General features: G+C 36.5%; 1 protein-coding gene across 7 annotated transcripts in view; it reads left to right on the forward strand.

Moving 5' to 3' along the window:
• PTPRK (protein tyrosine phosphatase receptor type K) overlaps positions 1–17,855 on the forward strand; it is a 554,739-nt gene that overhangs the window by 302,251 nt on the left and 234,633 nt on the right. The window lies entirely within an intron of this gene.

Genomic DNA, 17,855 nt, shown 5'->3' on the forward strand with positions numbered 1-17,855 from the left:
TACTGGAGATATAGTATCAAGTTATGGTATGTGTTATGAAGAAAAACAAACACTCAAAATGATGGAGATGAATATTTTAGCGAGGGTGATCTGGAAGACCTCTTTAATAGGTGGCAGTTGAGCTGAACCCTTAAAAATGGGTAATCTATTTCCCTATGTGAAAATGTTGATGAAATGCAGCTCTGTTGAATAGACTCCAGCATCAGTCAATAATGACACAAATGTAAATAGTTATAAACCACCTAAGTCTCCTTAAGTTTAGGAGATCCTAACAAGAAAGTCTAATCTTGACTGAGATTTGTCCAAGGCATCAAGCAAGGTCTTTGTGAGCGAGTCTTCTTTGATGGGATCTAAAGGTTGAGAAAAGTTGTCCAGGTGAGGGATGTGGACGTGGGGGCAGGGACAAGAGAAAGCAGTGCCAACAGAAGTGCCAGGCAGAGAACAAGGCACATGTCAAGGCCCAGAGGCTGGAAGCAGAACATGAGATATATCCATATTCAAGTTAATCTATGTTCAATCCTTGACATCGAATGTCTTTACCTACTTTATTTCAAGATTTACTTGATTTTAATACTTTAACCTTTAATACTTCAGAGAGAAGAAAATTGAAACTCAGACTATTTGATAACTGCCCAGAGCCACAAAAATCTAATAATTGGCTAAACCAAAATTTAACCCTGCATTTCTTGACTCCTGATGCTGGGCTCATTCTTTTCTGCTACAGCTTTATCTTACAATGTTACTAGCCCTTCATAATGCTTTTGTCTTGAGACATCTTACAGCTCATTAAAAAAGTTTACCTTTGTAGATTCGATACGACTTATTTTAAATAAAACTCCTCTCGTGTCTCCAGAGTCAGCTGATAGGCTGTGCTTCAGTTCATGAAGTCACAGCCCAGCTAACTGAATAATAAGGAAATACGATAATGTTTCAGTGTTCAGTGCTCAGGCAGTGTTCAGGCGGACAGTTTTTATGCTCATAGATGCTTGTGTGCTCCTCTCTGTTGAGCCTGTTGCAACAGCTTTGTCACCTGAGCCTACTCTGGCAAGCCTGAAGGTGTCCTAGGGTAGCCTCCAGAGTGGTTAGCATGCTATGGCTACAGGAAGGTGGGCGTGCCCTGGAGTCATGCTCACTGTGTCTGCATGGTAGCCTGTGTGCATTGGATACAGCCACTGAAGGAGCTGGTGGCTTTTAATAGTGCAGTTAGTGTCCTTCTGAATACCTTCAAGTTATTTGTGTATGTGTGGTGTTGTGTGTATTTTTAGATAAGCATATATCATTTTGTGAAGAAGTGGTCTTATGGTGTATGCAACAGTTTATAGAAGGCAGAGGTGAAGCTTTTATCCAGGTGCTCCCTTTTGGAGCTATATTTCCTTTTTTTCATATAGCTGTTTTATGTCTGTGTATTTTAGAAGAGATTTGTTTTGGTATTACTGGATCTCTCTTGTTTATCTGAATCAAAGAGTAGATTTTATCATTTTATCAAAGCTGGGTTTTCTTTACCTGGCAACAAATGTATTATGGCTGTCCTAGGAGTGTTACTTGTGGAATAAGTATTTCTATATGATTCATAAAAGGAGGATCCTTGGACTTCATAGAAAACTTTGGCTGTTTTTTTTCTTTTTTAAAGAAAGTTCTGCCATTTAATCTATAATTTTGTTTTAGACTTTACATGGGACCTGTTGGATTAAAATACTTTGAATTTTGCTATCCAGAGTCTGCTAACATTTTAGAAACATTTTGATAGTTTTAGCAGTTTTATTTTCTTTTCAACATATTTTCAGTTGTCACGTATCTAATACTTACAAGTGATACTTTGCTTCCTGTTATTTGAAAACTAATGTATACCAATAAGTTTTCTTGTTTGTGTAGATAACCACCGAATAAATATTGTTAACCAAAACACCCACCCTTTGGGGTCAGCTGTCCTGGTGTTAAAACAGTGCTGAGAATTAACTATGGTGACAGGTCCTGTCTCTCAATGGCAGTTTTAAAACTGACATCCTGTTACTTCAATACAAAAGATGGTAATTTTAAAGGAAATTTTGGGGGCAGTGATATGAATCGTCTTTAATAAGACCTGGCATAGTATTGCCTGTTGTCAAAAATGACCCAAGGGTAAGAGTTTATTAGTGCATTTTCTCCTAAACTGAAAGTGACAGGGCATGCTTAAGGCTCTTTTGCTAGGTACAAATGAAAATTTCACTGCAAAATTCTGGCGTTGAAGAGTATTGATTTTCCCACAGCCAAAAGAAGAAAGAAAAGAAAAGTAAAGAAAAAAAGTATGCTGGAGCAGAATTTACTTTGTCCTGACTTTAGCATTGCTTCCAGATCATTTTGAGTAATGATAATGTCTTTAGCTTGTGGAAGCCAGTCTTTATTGACAAAAACTTTTTACAGAAATGAGATAAAGAGCAGATGTTTTTGCTCAATGTTTCTACAAAATTGAAGTGTAAAAATATGAACTACAGGTTGAAATGGTGTTTACAATCTTCAAACTAAAAACACTGACTTTGTAGCCTAAGTTATGTTACAGATTTTCATCCTTTACCTCATTTACCATCTTCTTTCTTCCCCACCTTTCTGAATCAAGGGTCCATTTACATTTCTAAGCAACTGACCCACAAGAAACTTCTGTAAAATTCTCTGTCTGCTACAATTGATGCTCGATTTCTATTCCTATTTGTTACCCTTTTCTTGTGTTTTTATCTGTGAAACTCATTACCTTTTAAGTTATTTAATGTGAAAAATACAAGGTTTTTGTTTGTCTCTGTTGTTGGTTTGAGTTTTAAAGTTTAGTGCCAACTATCAGCCATCATCAAAATGCTCTGGACTTACTTCACTTAATAATTTTATCTATTCCTACTGAATACTGGTGACCTCTAGCTGTAGCGTAAGTAGGGTGGGTGTCGGAACCCAATCTTCCTCAGTGAGGTGGACCTGTCAAACAGATTTTGGTGTTTAAAATGATAGGGATCTGGATAGTTGTTGATACTTCCCTCTGTGAGACAATACAAGCTAGCTTAAAAATAAGGATATTTACTGACTTTTGTACCTGGAAGGTATGGATGTAGTTTTCAGGATTGATTCATTTAGTCATGAAAGATCAAAGTTCTTTCCAGTCCTTCCCTCTGCAATCCATAGTTTTGTGTTCTATCCTAAACTAGGGTCTCTCCTCGGGGCCGCAGGATACCAGTACAGCTACACACTTCTTTGATCTCATCCACTTGGGGATAGAGAGGTTACTACCTTCCATAAGTGTCCAAAGTTGTATGGTTGCGTGTGGAGAGAAAACTGGAATGTCCAGTAGAGAACATTTGTACACGGGCTTCCAGACTACAAGCAGTGTTATTCAGAGAGAGTTATTAAGTCTATGCAGGTAAGATAGGAACTGAGGAGATAAGTACAAAGGATGTGCAACTTAATTTTCAAGGACATACAGTTTGGAATTTTGTCATGTGGAAGACGGCTGTTCTCATAATATGTGGGACAAGTATGGAGTGGGATCATAGCTTATTTGGTGAATGCCAAGCTGTTAGTGGAATCACTTGCTCGGTGCCAGTTACTCATCACACAGGTGAAGAAGGAAAGAGGTCCAATCTAATTGCATGTCCATTTGGACTTTCCTTTTTCTCTTTGCTTTACTAAGTTTATTTTTTTAAGTATTTTTTAAAATGTTTATTTTTGAGAGAGAGAGTGTGCACACGTGTGCGTACAAGCAATGGAGGGGCAGAGAGAGGGGGGACACAGAATGCGAAGCAGGCTCCAGGCTTTGAGCTGGCAGCTCAGAGCTGGACATGGGGGCTGGAATCCGGGAACCGCGAGATCGTGACCTGGGCCGAAGTGCAATGCTCTACTGACTGAGCCACCCAGGTGCCCTTCCATTTGGACTTTTCTTTCAAGTTCTGTTCTTACTGAAACCATTTGTAGTTTTTGTTCCATCAGAGACCATCTAGTTTATCTTTGTTTGCTACAGCATCTACCACACTATTTTTGTGAAGATGATCGATACTTCTCTAACAAGTAATAAATACAATTATTTAGTCAAAGTCACAGGGGTGGGACTGACCCTAAGCCAGAAGACAAAGGGGATGGATGAGGAGACATGTGCCGCCTCCCCTACACTTGGTGTGGAGATCTCTGGTATCCACCAAAGGATGATAGCACCTGGTTTTTTGTAGTGTCTAAATCTGTCTCTCTTCTTCTATGAACTAGTAAGGATGACTTTAAGTTTAGCATGAATTTCTTTCACTTAAACCTAAGTTTCACTTGACCAATATGTTGTATTCTAGTCTTTTTTGTATAGAATATTAAAAATCAGGTCTGAATATTTCATTTTAATATTTGAAGCAAGGACATTTGGGAAGTGGAAAACATGACATACTCATACTTTTGTTCGTTGGTAGTTAAAGGAATTTCTGGCTTGAGTCCTTCAGCATGCTGCTTAATACCCCACACTATTGATTTTCAACTAGTTTTCATAGCACAACTGTCAGACTTTAATGCATTCATAAAAAGATCCTTTTTCTTTTTGGTGACTTGAAGATCTCTTTTCTTTGCTTCTGTTGTGAAAACTAGTCACCTTGACAGGAAATTTGGAGTTATCCTGGAGAATTCAGTTTAAACATCTATATTTTATGAAATCTGAACTATAATGAAAGTCTAAGAGCACATGAATTAACAACATACTGCCCCTATACAGTTAGGAAAGCACATACAGTCAGTCAGGGGGTACCAAAATGTCTCAAATTCGGAGTAGGCTCCAAATGTTGTGTGCTTTAAAATGTTACTTTGCTACCCTTGAGTATGATAAAAGAAACATTTGGAGTCTCCTCTCATTCATTGTAACTACTTGTAATTCAGGTGATTCAATATACAAGACGTCTGGTACATTTTTAAATTCTAAATGAGCAAAAGGATACTAGGTGTCCTCATTTTAGACAGTATGTTAGTACAGAAACTCTGTTCCATCCATTTTTGTACACCATTATTTCAAATACCTTTTCCTGTTAATTTCCTCCTTCCCCGGGTTTTCTTAGGCTACTTCATGAAAATGGCAGAGTGCAGCACTGATTTTCCCCATGCGGTTATTTTCATGTTATTTGTTTTGTTTGTTTTAAAAATAAAAATGCAATCAGAGTTCTTTCCCAGAGGATTTTTGAGTGTATTTTCATAGGTGATTCATGTACAGAGCTCTACGTAATGTTTAGCAGTTGAGGTGCTGGTCACTGACTTTTCTAGTGACTCTCTGGGGAGTTTGCTTTTGTTGGAGCTACTTCTTAAGAATTTGAGAAGGATCAAAGAGGAAGCAGAGTAATTTGCATGCCGAATAATTCTCTCTGTGAACTCTAGGGAATTTGATTTCAGAGCACTGTTCCTAGGCCTGTACTTTCCTTGAGAATTTGTGATAAATGTAATTTGGGTCCATTTCTTCCAGAGGACTTCTATTAACTTCAGGAACTAACAGTGTCTTTGTAATTTATATTCCCCTCCCTGCTGACTATTTTTCTTTCCCTTACCCCAAACTAAAAAGGAAGCAATGAAGTCAGTTTGCAACTTCGTTGGAAAATCAGCTAGCAGCCTTTATTGAGCACTTAAAATGGTTAAGTAATAAGCACCAGGAAATTGGGAAGAAACAGCAGACATGGTCCAGCTCTCTAAAAGCAATTTATAATTTAATTAATTTTATAGGAAAACGTAGAAGTATTGAATATGCTGGCACAGATTTTTGACTTTGATTTTGGTCACATCTCTAATTCTATAGGAAAAAGTAAGATCCTCTAACAAAAAGAAAATACCATATCTAAGGAGCTATTCCGTTCAAACCCTCTGTTAAGCACTATTTTGGTAAATAATGTTGTACTGTGAGAGTCTTATAGAATGTTAATTAAACAGAAGTTCTATAGGTGACAGGTTGAAATCAATTAATGAGGCAGAGAGCTAATTCATAGTATTTTTAGCAGTACAGTGAGTAAAGATGGCAATGTAAGGGTTGTGGAGGTATGTGGGACATTACTTCAGGAGTTATAATTCTCTAGCCCTTTCTCCTCTCTGACCACTTCATCTTCTAGAGAGTCCATAGTAGTTGGCTTCCATTACCAGCATACGACTGACATGTGAGTTTTGGTGGTTGGCTTTTACAGTTAACATAAACTGTTTACCTCTGAGATGTTCGCATCCTTTTAAAAGCTAGCAAAAACACATTCTGCTTAGGAGTAAAATGTCATCAGGGACTGACTTACTAATAATACAAACTAAGAAATACACAGAAACAGAAAACATTCACAAAATGTTAGGTAGTAGTCAAATATTTAGTAAATCGGTCAAAACCAACTTGTTTAACAAAGTTTATCATATTACTGAAGAAAGCACTTTTCTTTCATCTGGGTGAATATAAATCATGTTATTTCCTTTTCTAAGGAACATTTAGTCTAGAAAGAATTAAAAACAATCATCAAGCCAACACAAATAAGAACAGGTAAACATTTATATTTTGTTAGCCCTCGGCATGGATTGTGTTTACTTCATAGTTATCAGTTTTTATAAAATAGAAAAAGTTGTACCATTTGGGTGTTAAAAGTGAGGGTTGGGGAATGAGAATTGAACAGAGACTAAATAATTGTGGCAAAATGCAGGCAGCTTTTCTTGACTTGTAAATCCACAACAGCTTCTCTTTATACAGCTTTGTCTTAGCTCCGATGTTTGTTTTTGGAAAAATCGTGGCTTACAGATGTGTTCTCATCTCTTACCGGGTAAAGGACAAGGCTACTTCCAAATTTAGGATATACTTTGGAAGTTAACTTTGTTTTGCTCTCATTTTCTGCTTTCTTAGCCTTAAACTAAGAAAATATTTTGTTGTCTTTCTGTAGTACTGCACAATTTGCAATCAGATTTAGTGGTTATGGCACAGAATCTGTCATTGTGTTAAAACAAACAAACAACAACTGAATAGTTACCTGTTCCCTTGTTAGGAAGAGACTTTACCCACATGGTTATTTACATCTTCCTAATTTCCATTGGCATTTTCTTTCATCTTCAAATACATATGGAGGAAACCATTGCTACTCTCCTGTTACCTGTTACCCCTCCAACAGCTTCCCTTCACATTAAGCGGGGGAAAGAAATCACAGCTCTTTCCTGGGACAAAAGGCCTTCAATGAAATAACCCCTGGGCATCAATCAAAATTCATTTCCTATCACTCACCTCCTTCCTCAATCCACCACAGACATATTGAGTCCTCCAAACTTACTCCTACCTCAGGGCCTTTGCTTTTGTCGTTCCCTCCACCTGCACTTCTTTTCTCAAATACATGCATGCTTTCGTATTCTTATTTTATATTATTTCATATCCTCATTTCATATTCATTCTGATTTCTTTTCAGTTTTTTTTTGGAATACCTGAAGGCCAAATGATAGTTATTTTCTAGAACAAGAGAATGATTAATTTCTTCTCCAAAATTATTTAACTGTACAGTTTCAAAAGGTCTTTTATTAGCATGTGCAGAACAAATATTTGCACAAGACAATAGCCTCAAATAGGTTTGCGGCGTTGAGATACGGTAAACAGAAATGTGTGTATTAATTGGCTATTTCCTTTATTTGTCTGAATTTTATTACATATCCTCTGGGTGCTCAGTACTTTGTTTACCTTCACTGCCATCACTTCCACTGAGTCACCTGCTTTCATAAAAGGCCTCCTCAGTGCTGTCCCCACATCAGCACCTGCCTCTTCCAAGTCAATATTCCCATGGCAGTCAGACTGCTCAGACTACACAAAGTCAGTCAGACTGTGCTCCCCAGGTTCTGATGGGTTTTTGTTCATGAAGAAGGAAAAAATGGGTGTAAGTGAGAGATTTATTTTAAAGGGCAGTTTTCACATATATTATTGCATCTCATCATAGTGTCCAAGCCCACCTTCACCTGGTTCTGCCCTCTTCAGTCCTTCATGAGACTCTCCTTGCTCACCAACATTGGCTTGGTTTCATTTGCTTTAATACAGCATGCTGTCTTCGACCTTAGGGCCTCAGCTTTTTCTGCCTGTAGCATTTCTTTATGAGTCTTCAAAATATAAATGTGTTCCTAACATCTGCCTCCATCACTGGACTGACAAAGTCAAGGACTATCCTCTTTGCTCATTCATTACTGTGTCTCTATAGACAGCACCTTGGCCAATACCCAGCAGATATAATGAAATAATTGTTGCCGAAGAAACACAAAGAACGTGGGTTGTGGAACGCCTTATGAAAGGCATGGATTTAATCTGTAGAGCAGAGGAGGACAGCCTCATTACTGCCATTGGTGGGCAGGGAATGTATTGGGGAGATGAAGTTTCATCATACCACTGACGGAGGGCAGGCTCTTGATAGCTGAAGGTAAGGAAAAGGAATCTCAAGCAGAAGGTGTGGAGGAATACATGCTCTTGTGAACAGTATTAAATATTGACTATGGCATAGTGTTTTCCAGGGGAAAAGTCTGAGATGAACCAAAAGTGCACTTTGAGCCCTAATTGTGGAGGAATTTGAATCCAGACTAAGAAATAGAAATATGTTTTGCAATCTGATTTGATTTGGGGACTTTGGGGAGTTTTGAAGTAGGTTACACATGTTCATAATTGTTTCAGAAAACCAGGATGGGGGATGATTTGGAGAATGGTAACTTTGCATGGAGTTAGTTTAGGGGGGCTCTAACATTCATAAAAGCTTGAGATGGTGAGGTGTCCTCAAGGGAGTATTTGTTGGAAAGAACAAGTCAAGGCTGAGGGATGATGACAGGGGAAGGAGCAGTGAGCTTGGCATACGAGGTGAAGTATATGGTACTATATACAGAAATCAGAAGACTTGTAGAAAAGCTTATTGAATAGCATGGATCATAATTTCAGTTGTAAGCTTTTGCTTGTGTTACTAAGAGAGACAGTTTTAAAATCTATAGGCATGCGGGGAAAAGTTTTGAGTAATTATAGGATGTTGAATAAGGATTCATCACAAGACAAATTAAACAATAAGTACTCAGTGCATAGAAACACTTTTGTATTTCGTAACCTCCCATTTCATAGACTTTAGCCAATATTATTGTAATTTTTCATGTTGTTAAACTTAGGATAAAAGCAGATGTATTCAATTAAATGGAAAATTTAGAAAGAGAACCCTGTTTAAAGATGTCTTTTTTTTTCTTTCTTCCTGACATTATCCACATATAAAAACACATGGAAAACATATCATGTGTGAATATTCTTTTCCCTGCTAGTTCAGTGTGGGTTTCTGATTGGATTTGAGGCTAAGTGAAATGCTTTTTTCCTGTTGCATGTAAAAACTATACTTCATAGAAATAAGGCAAGCTCTCTAAAGACTTCACTTTCTCTGCTCTTCAGTATTTGATTGCCCCTGATTATAATGCTCCTAGACACACATTTTTCTTACATCAGTTTTTTACAACGTTGGAAGGAGGGGGATTTTCTAAGACTTTTGTCCAGCAGCATTTCTCAATCCTGAAAGAATGCCATTCACTGCAGCAGGTGGCTTAAAAATATTTACTTAAGGGTAGATAAGAGTTCTCATCTGCGGTAATTTTCCTATCTTAAAACCCCCACCAGGTTTGACATTTCTCTGTATTGTGCAGGATTGTTTGAAAGTAGTTACCATGACCAGACTGGTGGATGCATGGTAATGATGAAAAGCAGGGTGTTTGAGATTCAACGTAGATGGCAGAAATGCAAGATGTCAGAGAAGCCATATATTAAAGAGAATTTGAATTGGAAACCGAATCCCAATCTGCCACTGGGAACATTTTGATCATTTTGATTTATTAAACATTTATAACAACATTCAGATGGAGCGGAATTAAAACCCTTTAGTTTGGGATAGTTTATTGTATGCCAACCACTATGTAACGGGTATCATTTTTGAATGTTCTCTTAGCAGTTGGTGAAGAAGGGGGGAAAAGGGTGTAAGTGAGAGATTTATTTTAAAAGGCAGTTTTCGTGAGTATTATTGTATCTAACTTTGAATCCTTCTCTTTTGTTTGTATTGTGTTTAGGATAAACACGTTTTGCTGTTTTGACATACTAAGTACCTTAAAGTTCTTGTTTTTACTTCAGACATATTTGAAACTGATTAATAAATTTTAGGCTGAAATATTGCCGTGGTATACATGTTGTAACTACCTTTTCTTTTCAGTGGGTATACCCTTTGTATGCAGAGGCATCTATGTCTGTTACTATCTGAGTTTGTATTTCTGAGTTTTATGGATAAATATTAACAAATATTAATCAAACTAAAATTGTAATGCAAGGCTGAAGCCTAACTTACAAAACAAAACATTTCCCTCCAACTACTAGAATTCTGTAACTCGGGTCTTTTAAAAATGGTCTTTCGGCATCAGCAAGCATGAGTAGTGTTTTCTGAACAGTGGCTCCGTAATGAAGAGAAATCAATTACTATTAGAGAAGCACTGTAGGTTAAAGGTGTTACAAGTTCACACTTGGTTTTGCAGGCGGCAGAGGGTACTTAGTTGTGAATCAGGAATGATACAAAAGATGGATGAGACAGAGTTCAAGGAGCAGTAATGTGAAGGTCCAGGACTATCGTTTCCTGCTGTCTCTGCAGTAATGATGGATGGTTTGGTGGCGAGTAATAATACCAGATGATGAAAGATGTGCACCTAGCGTCTTGAGGTACTGCATACTGGCTACCTGTTGGAGTTCTGGGGCATAATGATTCCTGATTTGCAACCAAACGGGTTTGCCACATTTAGCAACAGAGATTTTTGGCAGCTGCGAAGGAAGCAAGTGGCGTATCAAACACTCCTGCACATTGTAAATTTAATTACCTCATATTTATGCATAGTAGTTGTTGGCGGGATCTTGTAAGCTATGCTAATATGGTAGGTAATTTGTTACCTCCAGAAATCACTTTCCATGTGTCTTCTGATCATGATCATGAAACATGATAAATGATCCAGCCCATGAGGTATAAATGAAAATGAAATGGGTAATTGGATTCAATGTCTAAATTGTGGCTGGAATAGTCACAACAATTATAATTGAATTTATCTCATAAAAATGTGTCTGGTAATATTTTAGTGACCTTTCACCATCCTGAGCCTAAGGTGTTAAATGAAATTACTCTTAAGATGATTGTAAAATGTTTATAACAATTATTTTTTTAAAAAAAATATCCAACACTGTAAATTTTCTCTTTACTTGCTTAAGTTTTTAAAGTATCTTGTTTATCTACAATGGGTTTAGGCAATTGATACTGATAATCTTTTGATACTGAAAACATAACATTTCGTTGCTACCCATGCCTTTATTGAATATAATGGAAGTTGTTTTTATGAATATCTTTTATTATTAGCAGCACATGTCTTCCTGCTGGGTTATGGAAGTGTATCCTATTGCTGAATGTGTATGTTTTCTTTGATTCTTATAAGGGAATGTATCTGAAATACCAAAATAAAATAGTTTGTTGTAAATATCATCAGTTTTACCCTTTCCCTCTTGCTTCTCTTCAATTCACTTTGAATAACAAAAATTATTTTATTATAAACATAAGAGTACTCTTAATTTATTCATTGATTTGATTAACATTTTTCTGCAGTTATGATAGGTTAAGCCTTATATTTGTTGCTAATAACAATGAATAAGACACATAATCATTGGGATCTTATAATTTTCATATATAGCTATGGGAATATCTAGTCTTGAGGTTATAGCATTCTATAATGTCTTCTTCGTACGTGATGCTAATTCCTTCCTCTCCTCCACTTTCTTTCCATGAGAGAGCTAAGAAAACTTCTGTTTTCTTAGAAGAAAAACTTCTTCCTTCGATTTCCAACTAAAAAGGAACTCTTCCACATTAGTTAATAGCAAGATGGAAACTGAAAAGTTATCTGAAGGGGTGGGGGTGGGGTGGTTCAGTTGGTAAAGCGGCTGACTCTTGATCTCAGCTCAGATCTCCATCTCAGCATTGTTGAGTTCTAGCCCCACATTACACTCCACACTAAGTTATCTGGAAATACAGCTTTTCTTTTAAATGAAATATGTCAATAAGCAAGTTATGTCCCTAGAGACCTGGTTTTCCACTCAAATTTTATGCTTAAAATTTTTGTACTTTCCATGTACATTAGTGATGAAGGTAGCTGAGCACCAACTCATAAGCTAATTTTGGTAACTGACTGATGTAACATGGCATAATGAACACGATTAAGACAATTCTTTCTAGTAAATATAAATTAAATAAAACAATATAAATGTTCAGTATAAGTTGTAGTAAAAAAGCACCCATTATAATACATTTGCAGCATGCTAGGTGCTATTATTGAAGGTTTACATACATTATTTCTCTAGTTTCATGGCAACTCTTAATATCCCCATTTTACCCCCAGGAAGCCTGAGGCTGGGAGGTACAGTTGCTCTGACCATGTGACTCTAAGGGGCTGGCCTCACATCTTAACCCAAGCCTGACTCTAGAGCTCACAACTCTTTTCTTTCACCACACCAAGGTAACATTATGCAGTACATAAACTAACTGCATCTACATAGTGGTATTTAGAAAAATACTACTTGAAGCAAGATTTAGATAAATATCAATAAGAAACAGATTTGTGAGGTTTCACAACGTTTCAGTCATTCCAACTACTTTGTAACTGTGATCATTCAGTTGTCATTTTAGAAACAATGCATTTACTTGCTTTGGCTGCTGTTTTTAACTCCATCTTGTCCTGACAAAAGTAATGTTATAGCTATAACCTACCATTTTATTTATTTATTTATTTATTTATTTATTTATTTATTTATTTATTTATCTATCTATCTATCTATCTATCTAACCTACAATTTTATAGCAATGGTTTTCAATAGAGGAGCAGAAGATGCATATAACCCTCTTTAAATCAAATGCAGGGTCTTTACAAATCTGTGATTCCCTCACATTCCTTTCCCAGATTCTGATGTACTAACAGAAACATGCACATGCAAGCAAACCTATGTGCTCTCTCAACCTAGATTCCAGCAAGCCTGGTGAGGTTTTGTTAGAATCTAGGCAGAAGCCAGTACATGTGTGGTTTTGAAAAGTAAAGAAACTATTGTGATATTCCTCCCACATTTTTCTTCTCTTCTTTCCTGAGCATTTTTAGATTTTATACCAAGAATTATGAATTGCTTCTGTAGCTCTACAAAAGCTTTGGGAATATGTTACATGCCTTTAATAATATCATATGGTTGTTTTGATTTCAAAGCATCTCTGTAGAAGAAAAATACCAATCAGAATTCAATAGCCTACCCTCTCTCTGGTGTCACAGTGTTTGGTAATCAAAAAAGGTCCATCAGCACTTATTGTTAATTTCACATGAATGTTAGCAACTTCAGACCATCTCCCGGACCATGCTTGCCAAGCTGGGCTTTTCTGTGGTCCAGCCATGGAAATGAAAATCTCAGACTCCCTAGCTTATTTTTATTTTTTTCCCTTTCTTTACAGATTACCTCCATTATCTTATTATTTTCAGCTTTGTTGTAATAAGATTAGAAAAGTCTTTTTTTCCTTCTTTTTTTTTTTTAATTTTAGAGAGAGAGTGTGTGGTGTGTGAGCAGGGGAGAGGGACAGATGGAGGTGGGGAGTGGGGGAGAGAGAGAGAGAGAGAGAGAGAGAGAGAGAGAGAGAGAGAGAGAGAGAGAGACTCAAGCAGGCTCCATGCTCAGCATAGGAACTTGATTTAGGGCTCAATCCTATGACCGGGAGATCATGACTGCAGCTGAAATCAAGAGTCAGAAGCACAACTGACTGAGCCACCCAGGCGCCCCTAGAAAACTTAATGTATGCTATGGAGGAAGTTTTCTCCTCCACTTACTCTATTTTTGTATTCAAGGTAGGGATGGGCTTGGACTCTATGTTGAAAATCAAATCATGGGTCAAGTTCCCTTCTTTTTCAAACAACTCACTTGCAGAGTAGCTCCATTTCTGTGTTTGCTACACGAGTTAAATTCTAGACAGATGTTTATTAGATGAACTCACAGAGTTTTTCTGTGAATTAACAGTGGCAGTGCAATCAAAATTTAAATAATGTCAGGACATTAATGATGACCTAAAACTGGCATGATTCCAGAATATTGTTAAATAAAAGGAAATTATAATAGAGAGATGCTATGGAAAATGTATGAACTATGCAAAAATAGCATTCATATATAAATGAATTCAAATAAATATTTCTCAAGAACTTATTGTTACAAAGCAGAAAGTAGGTTTACTTGATGCCCTTATATGACGGATGACCTCATAAAATACAAAGGTGACTAGAACTCAACTATTCTATTCAAGATGAATTTGACCCATCTTAAAGGCAGGAAGATTTTAATGCCTAAACTTCTTCTTTTTTTTTTTTAATTTTTTTTTAATGTTTATTTATTTTTGAGACAGAGAGAGACAGAGCATGAACAGGGGAGGGGCAGAGAGAGAGGGAGACACAGAATCTGAAACAGGCTCCAGGCTCTGAGCTGTCAGCACAGAGCCCGACGCGGGGCTCGAACTCACAGACAGTGAGATCATGACCTGAGCCGAAGTCGGCCGCTTAACTGACCGAGCCACCCAGGCGCCCCCCTAAACTTCTGCAGATAGATATTCTCGTTTCTTTTAAAGGAAGATATTCTAAAATTTTAGAAGTCAAAAAGCTGATGCAAGAAAGTGTAGAAAGAAAAACATATAGTCTTTTTCAGTGATTTAGGAATTTTCAAGAGAAATTTTTACTAAATTATATTTTTGCCATAAATGCAGACTTAAAAAATTTAAATCTCACTCAGGATGAGATTCACACTGTATTAATGGTCCTTGACTTGTGTGTGGAAGTGTGTTTCTGGATAGGAGATTTGGCCCAATGAGATACACAGTTACCTTTCTCCTTATCCATATTTTAATTTCTTATTTAAGTACAGTGTAGACATACAGAAAATTGTACATTAAAAAACATAGTTTGATAAATGCATAGCTTGATGAATTTTCACACACTAAATATACCCACAATCCACATAAAAAGGTAGAATATTACCATCACCCAAGAAGCCCACCTCAGTCCCTTGCAGTCTCCACCCAAGGTGACCACTGTCCCTGACTTCTAACAGTAATGGTTAATTTAGGCCAGAGGAATTCTGTACTTTACTGGTTTCCATCTCCAACATGAAGTTTATGAATCCCATTCTCATTTGACGTCAGTGTTGTAAAATATTATATCTTGTTACAGTGCCACAATTTATTCATTTTATTGATATTAGGCATGTAATTTGTTTTCTCTTTGAGCTCTTTATAATAGTGGTATGTGAATATTCTAGTACATGGCTTTGGTGGAACAGATGGACTCATTTGGCAGAGGGGGGAGGGAGCCTATACTAGGAAGTAGAATTTCCACATAATAAGATATGCTAATGTTCAGCTTTCGTAGGGAGTAGTAAACAGGTTTCTTGTGTCAATATATAGTGCAACTTGAAGCATGAAAGTTCTAATTGCCCCATATCCTCACCAGCACTAGGTATTATCCTACCTTCCGTTTTTAATTATCTTATGTTCATTCTTTCATTTGTTCATAAATGCATTTATTCAACCATCATTAATTGATTGCTTAATATGCCAAGCAGTAAAGACACAAACTCAAAGACAAATAAAATTCTTACCTTCTAGGTGCTCAGCAATGAAAGAGAGAGAGAGAGAAATATATAGATAAATCTCTTTCAGGAAAAGTTGCTGGCCCCATGGCTTAGAGAATGCAGGCTTGACCATTTTCCTTTTCCTCACCAAGTAATTGTCATTTGAGTTTATAAAGAGAATATAAATGTACAGTCAGTGAAGTATTTAAGATGATGTTTATTTATGTATTAAAATAAACTAACTTCTGAAGCAATATTAAAACTATCCAGTCCCAAGTTAGTGCTTTTACATTTAAAACACATCATGATGCCTTATAAAGTATATGGCTTTGGAACAAGAAATGGTGCCCTTCAGGTCCAATAGGGAGATCTCTCAGTTATCAACTTTTACAAGTGTGTCATTTTATAAAAATGTATGCCAAAGAAACATGATACATTTTTCTCCTCTTTATAATACTTAAAATAGTAGATTTCCTTACCTAATTCTTATTTATCTTTAGTCCACTGATGAAAGTACTGTTTACAAGATTCTTCAGTGCCCATGAAAATATTTGCATATTTCATGCATTATTTTTTCCCCTAGCAAATTTTCAGTTGATCTGGCTAATGTTGCAGAAGGATGGCAGTTTTTAAGTTCACAGAAAGAATCTATGAACAGGAACAGTCTAGGTCAGTAGCCATTCCATGTCCTTATTTTTAAAAGGCATGATATTTAGCCAGAGTAGAAGAGGGAGGTTTCTTGTCATTTAGTAGCAGTAGCTGGGAAAGAAGTGCCCAACCCTTTAGCTGTATAATTGCATTACTTATGGTCTTGACACACTTTATTTTACTCTTCTGGAAACTTTCTCTTTCTGTATGCTGATGGTTCACAACTTGGGCTGCCTTCCAATAGTTTATGTTTTATATACTATAATTTGATATTCTGGATGTCTAGATACCCCCCACTATAGTGTGGAATATAGGGGTGGTCGAAGGGAATGAAAATAAAATGTCTCTTTCTGATTGAGCTGTCACACCAGTGTAAAATGTCCTTTGGCTGGTAACCATTTACATGGTTAAATATCTTTAAAATGTCAGTATCTTGTTATTTTATCAGATAGGTCTATAATTATTCTTGTCTATCTATTTCCATTTGATTATAAAACTGGGTGTGGTGATTTTATTTTTGATGGTACTTTAACTGTTGGAGACAGGCATTTTGTTCCCTGAAGAAAGGCTAATAGAACCGTATGATTAAAATAGGTATTTAGAAGTCCTTGTAATTATAGTGACCAGATTGATGGCTCTATTTTTATGGCATTGCCTTTTTTTCATCATTATGCCTGTACATTCTCAAGTTACCCATAGAAACCTGCTTTTCTTAGTTCAGAGACTTAAGTACAGATGTACAGAAATCTGTCCTTTAATCCCCTGTTCAGATTGCTTGACTCTGACCTCGTTACCATCAGGGAAAGTTGATCTGGACACACTGACTGCATCTGCGAACTCATTTCATATTAAAAGTTCTCTATCTCCTGACTTAATCAATGACATCTAACTCAATAGACACATAATTGTTTTTGTTTTGTTTTGTTTTATCTCAAAATTGAGGAAATGTTCTAGAATTGCTAACTTATGTCATTTTTCTTTTGGAATAAATCTATATTGGAAATCTTTACATTACAAAGTTGAGTTGCATCTGTTTAAGCTAATGACACAGTTTCTTTGCTATGAAGATCCTTAAAAGTCTCTGAAGATTTATGCTTTTTGAACTGAAAAGAATCCCAAAATTATGACTGTTCTACAGGTAGTAGTACATATACACAGCCTATTCTCTAGAGGAATTATTTATATGAGTGAAATCTTATTCAGTTGTTTTTATTGTGTCACCACATATTATTTTTTCATTAAAAAAAACAAGTAAATATATCACTTGTGTATTAGGGGGATATGTCTAGCTAAATGATAGCCATTCTGCACACTCCAGAGTCATGTAGAAATGTCAGGTAAATAATAGTTCTTCTGATTAATTGGGGGTAAATAAATTCTTGGATTTTACATGCCTGGGAACCAGGGTCATTGAGTGGAGGGAGTGAATAGTACCTCCTAATTTCATTACTGGACTGTCATTGCACTAAAAGGCCATCTGTTGCTGGCTACATATACATAAAAGCTCCATGCATCATTTTGAATTGACTTGGAATAATTACAAAGTACACATTCATAGTGAACATGTGCTTATTATGTGTTA

This window comes from Acinonyx jubatus, chromosome B2 (assembly GCF_027475565.1).
Source record: "Acinonyx jubatus isolate Ajub_Pintada_27869175 chromosome B2, VMU_Ajub_asm_v1.0, whole genome shotgun sequence".
NCBI lineage: Eukaryota > Metazoa > Chordata > Mammalia > Carnivora > Felidae > Acinonyx > Acinonyx jubatus.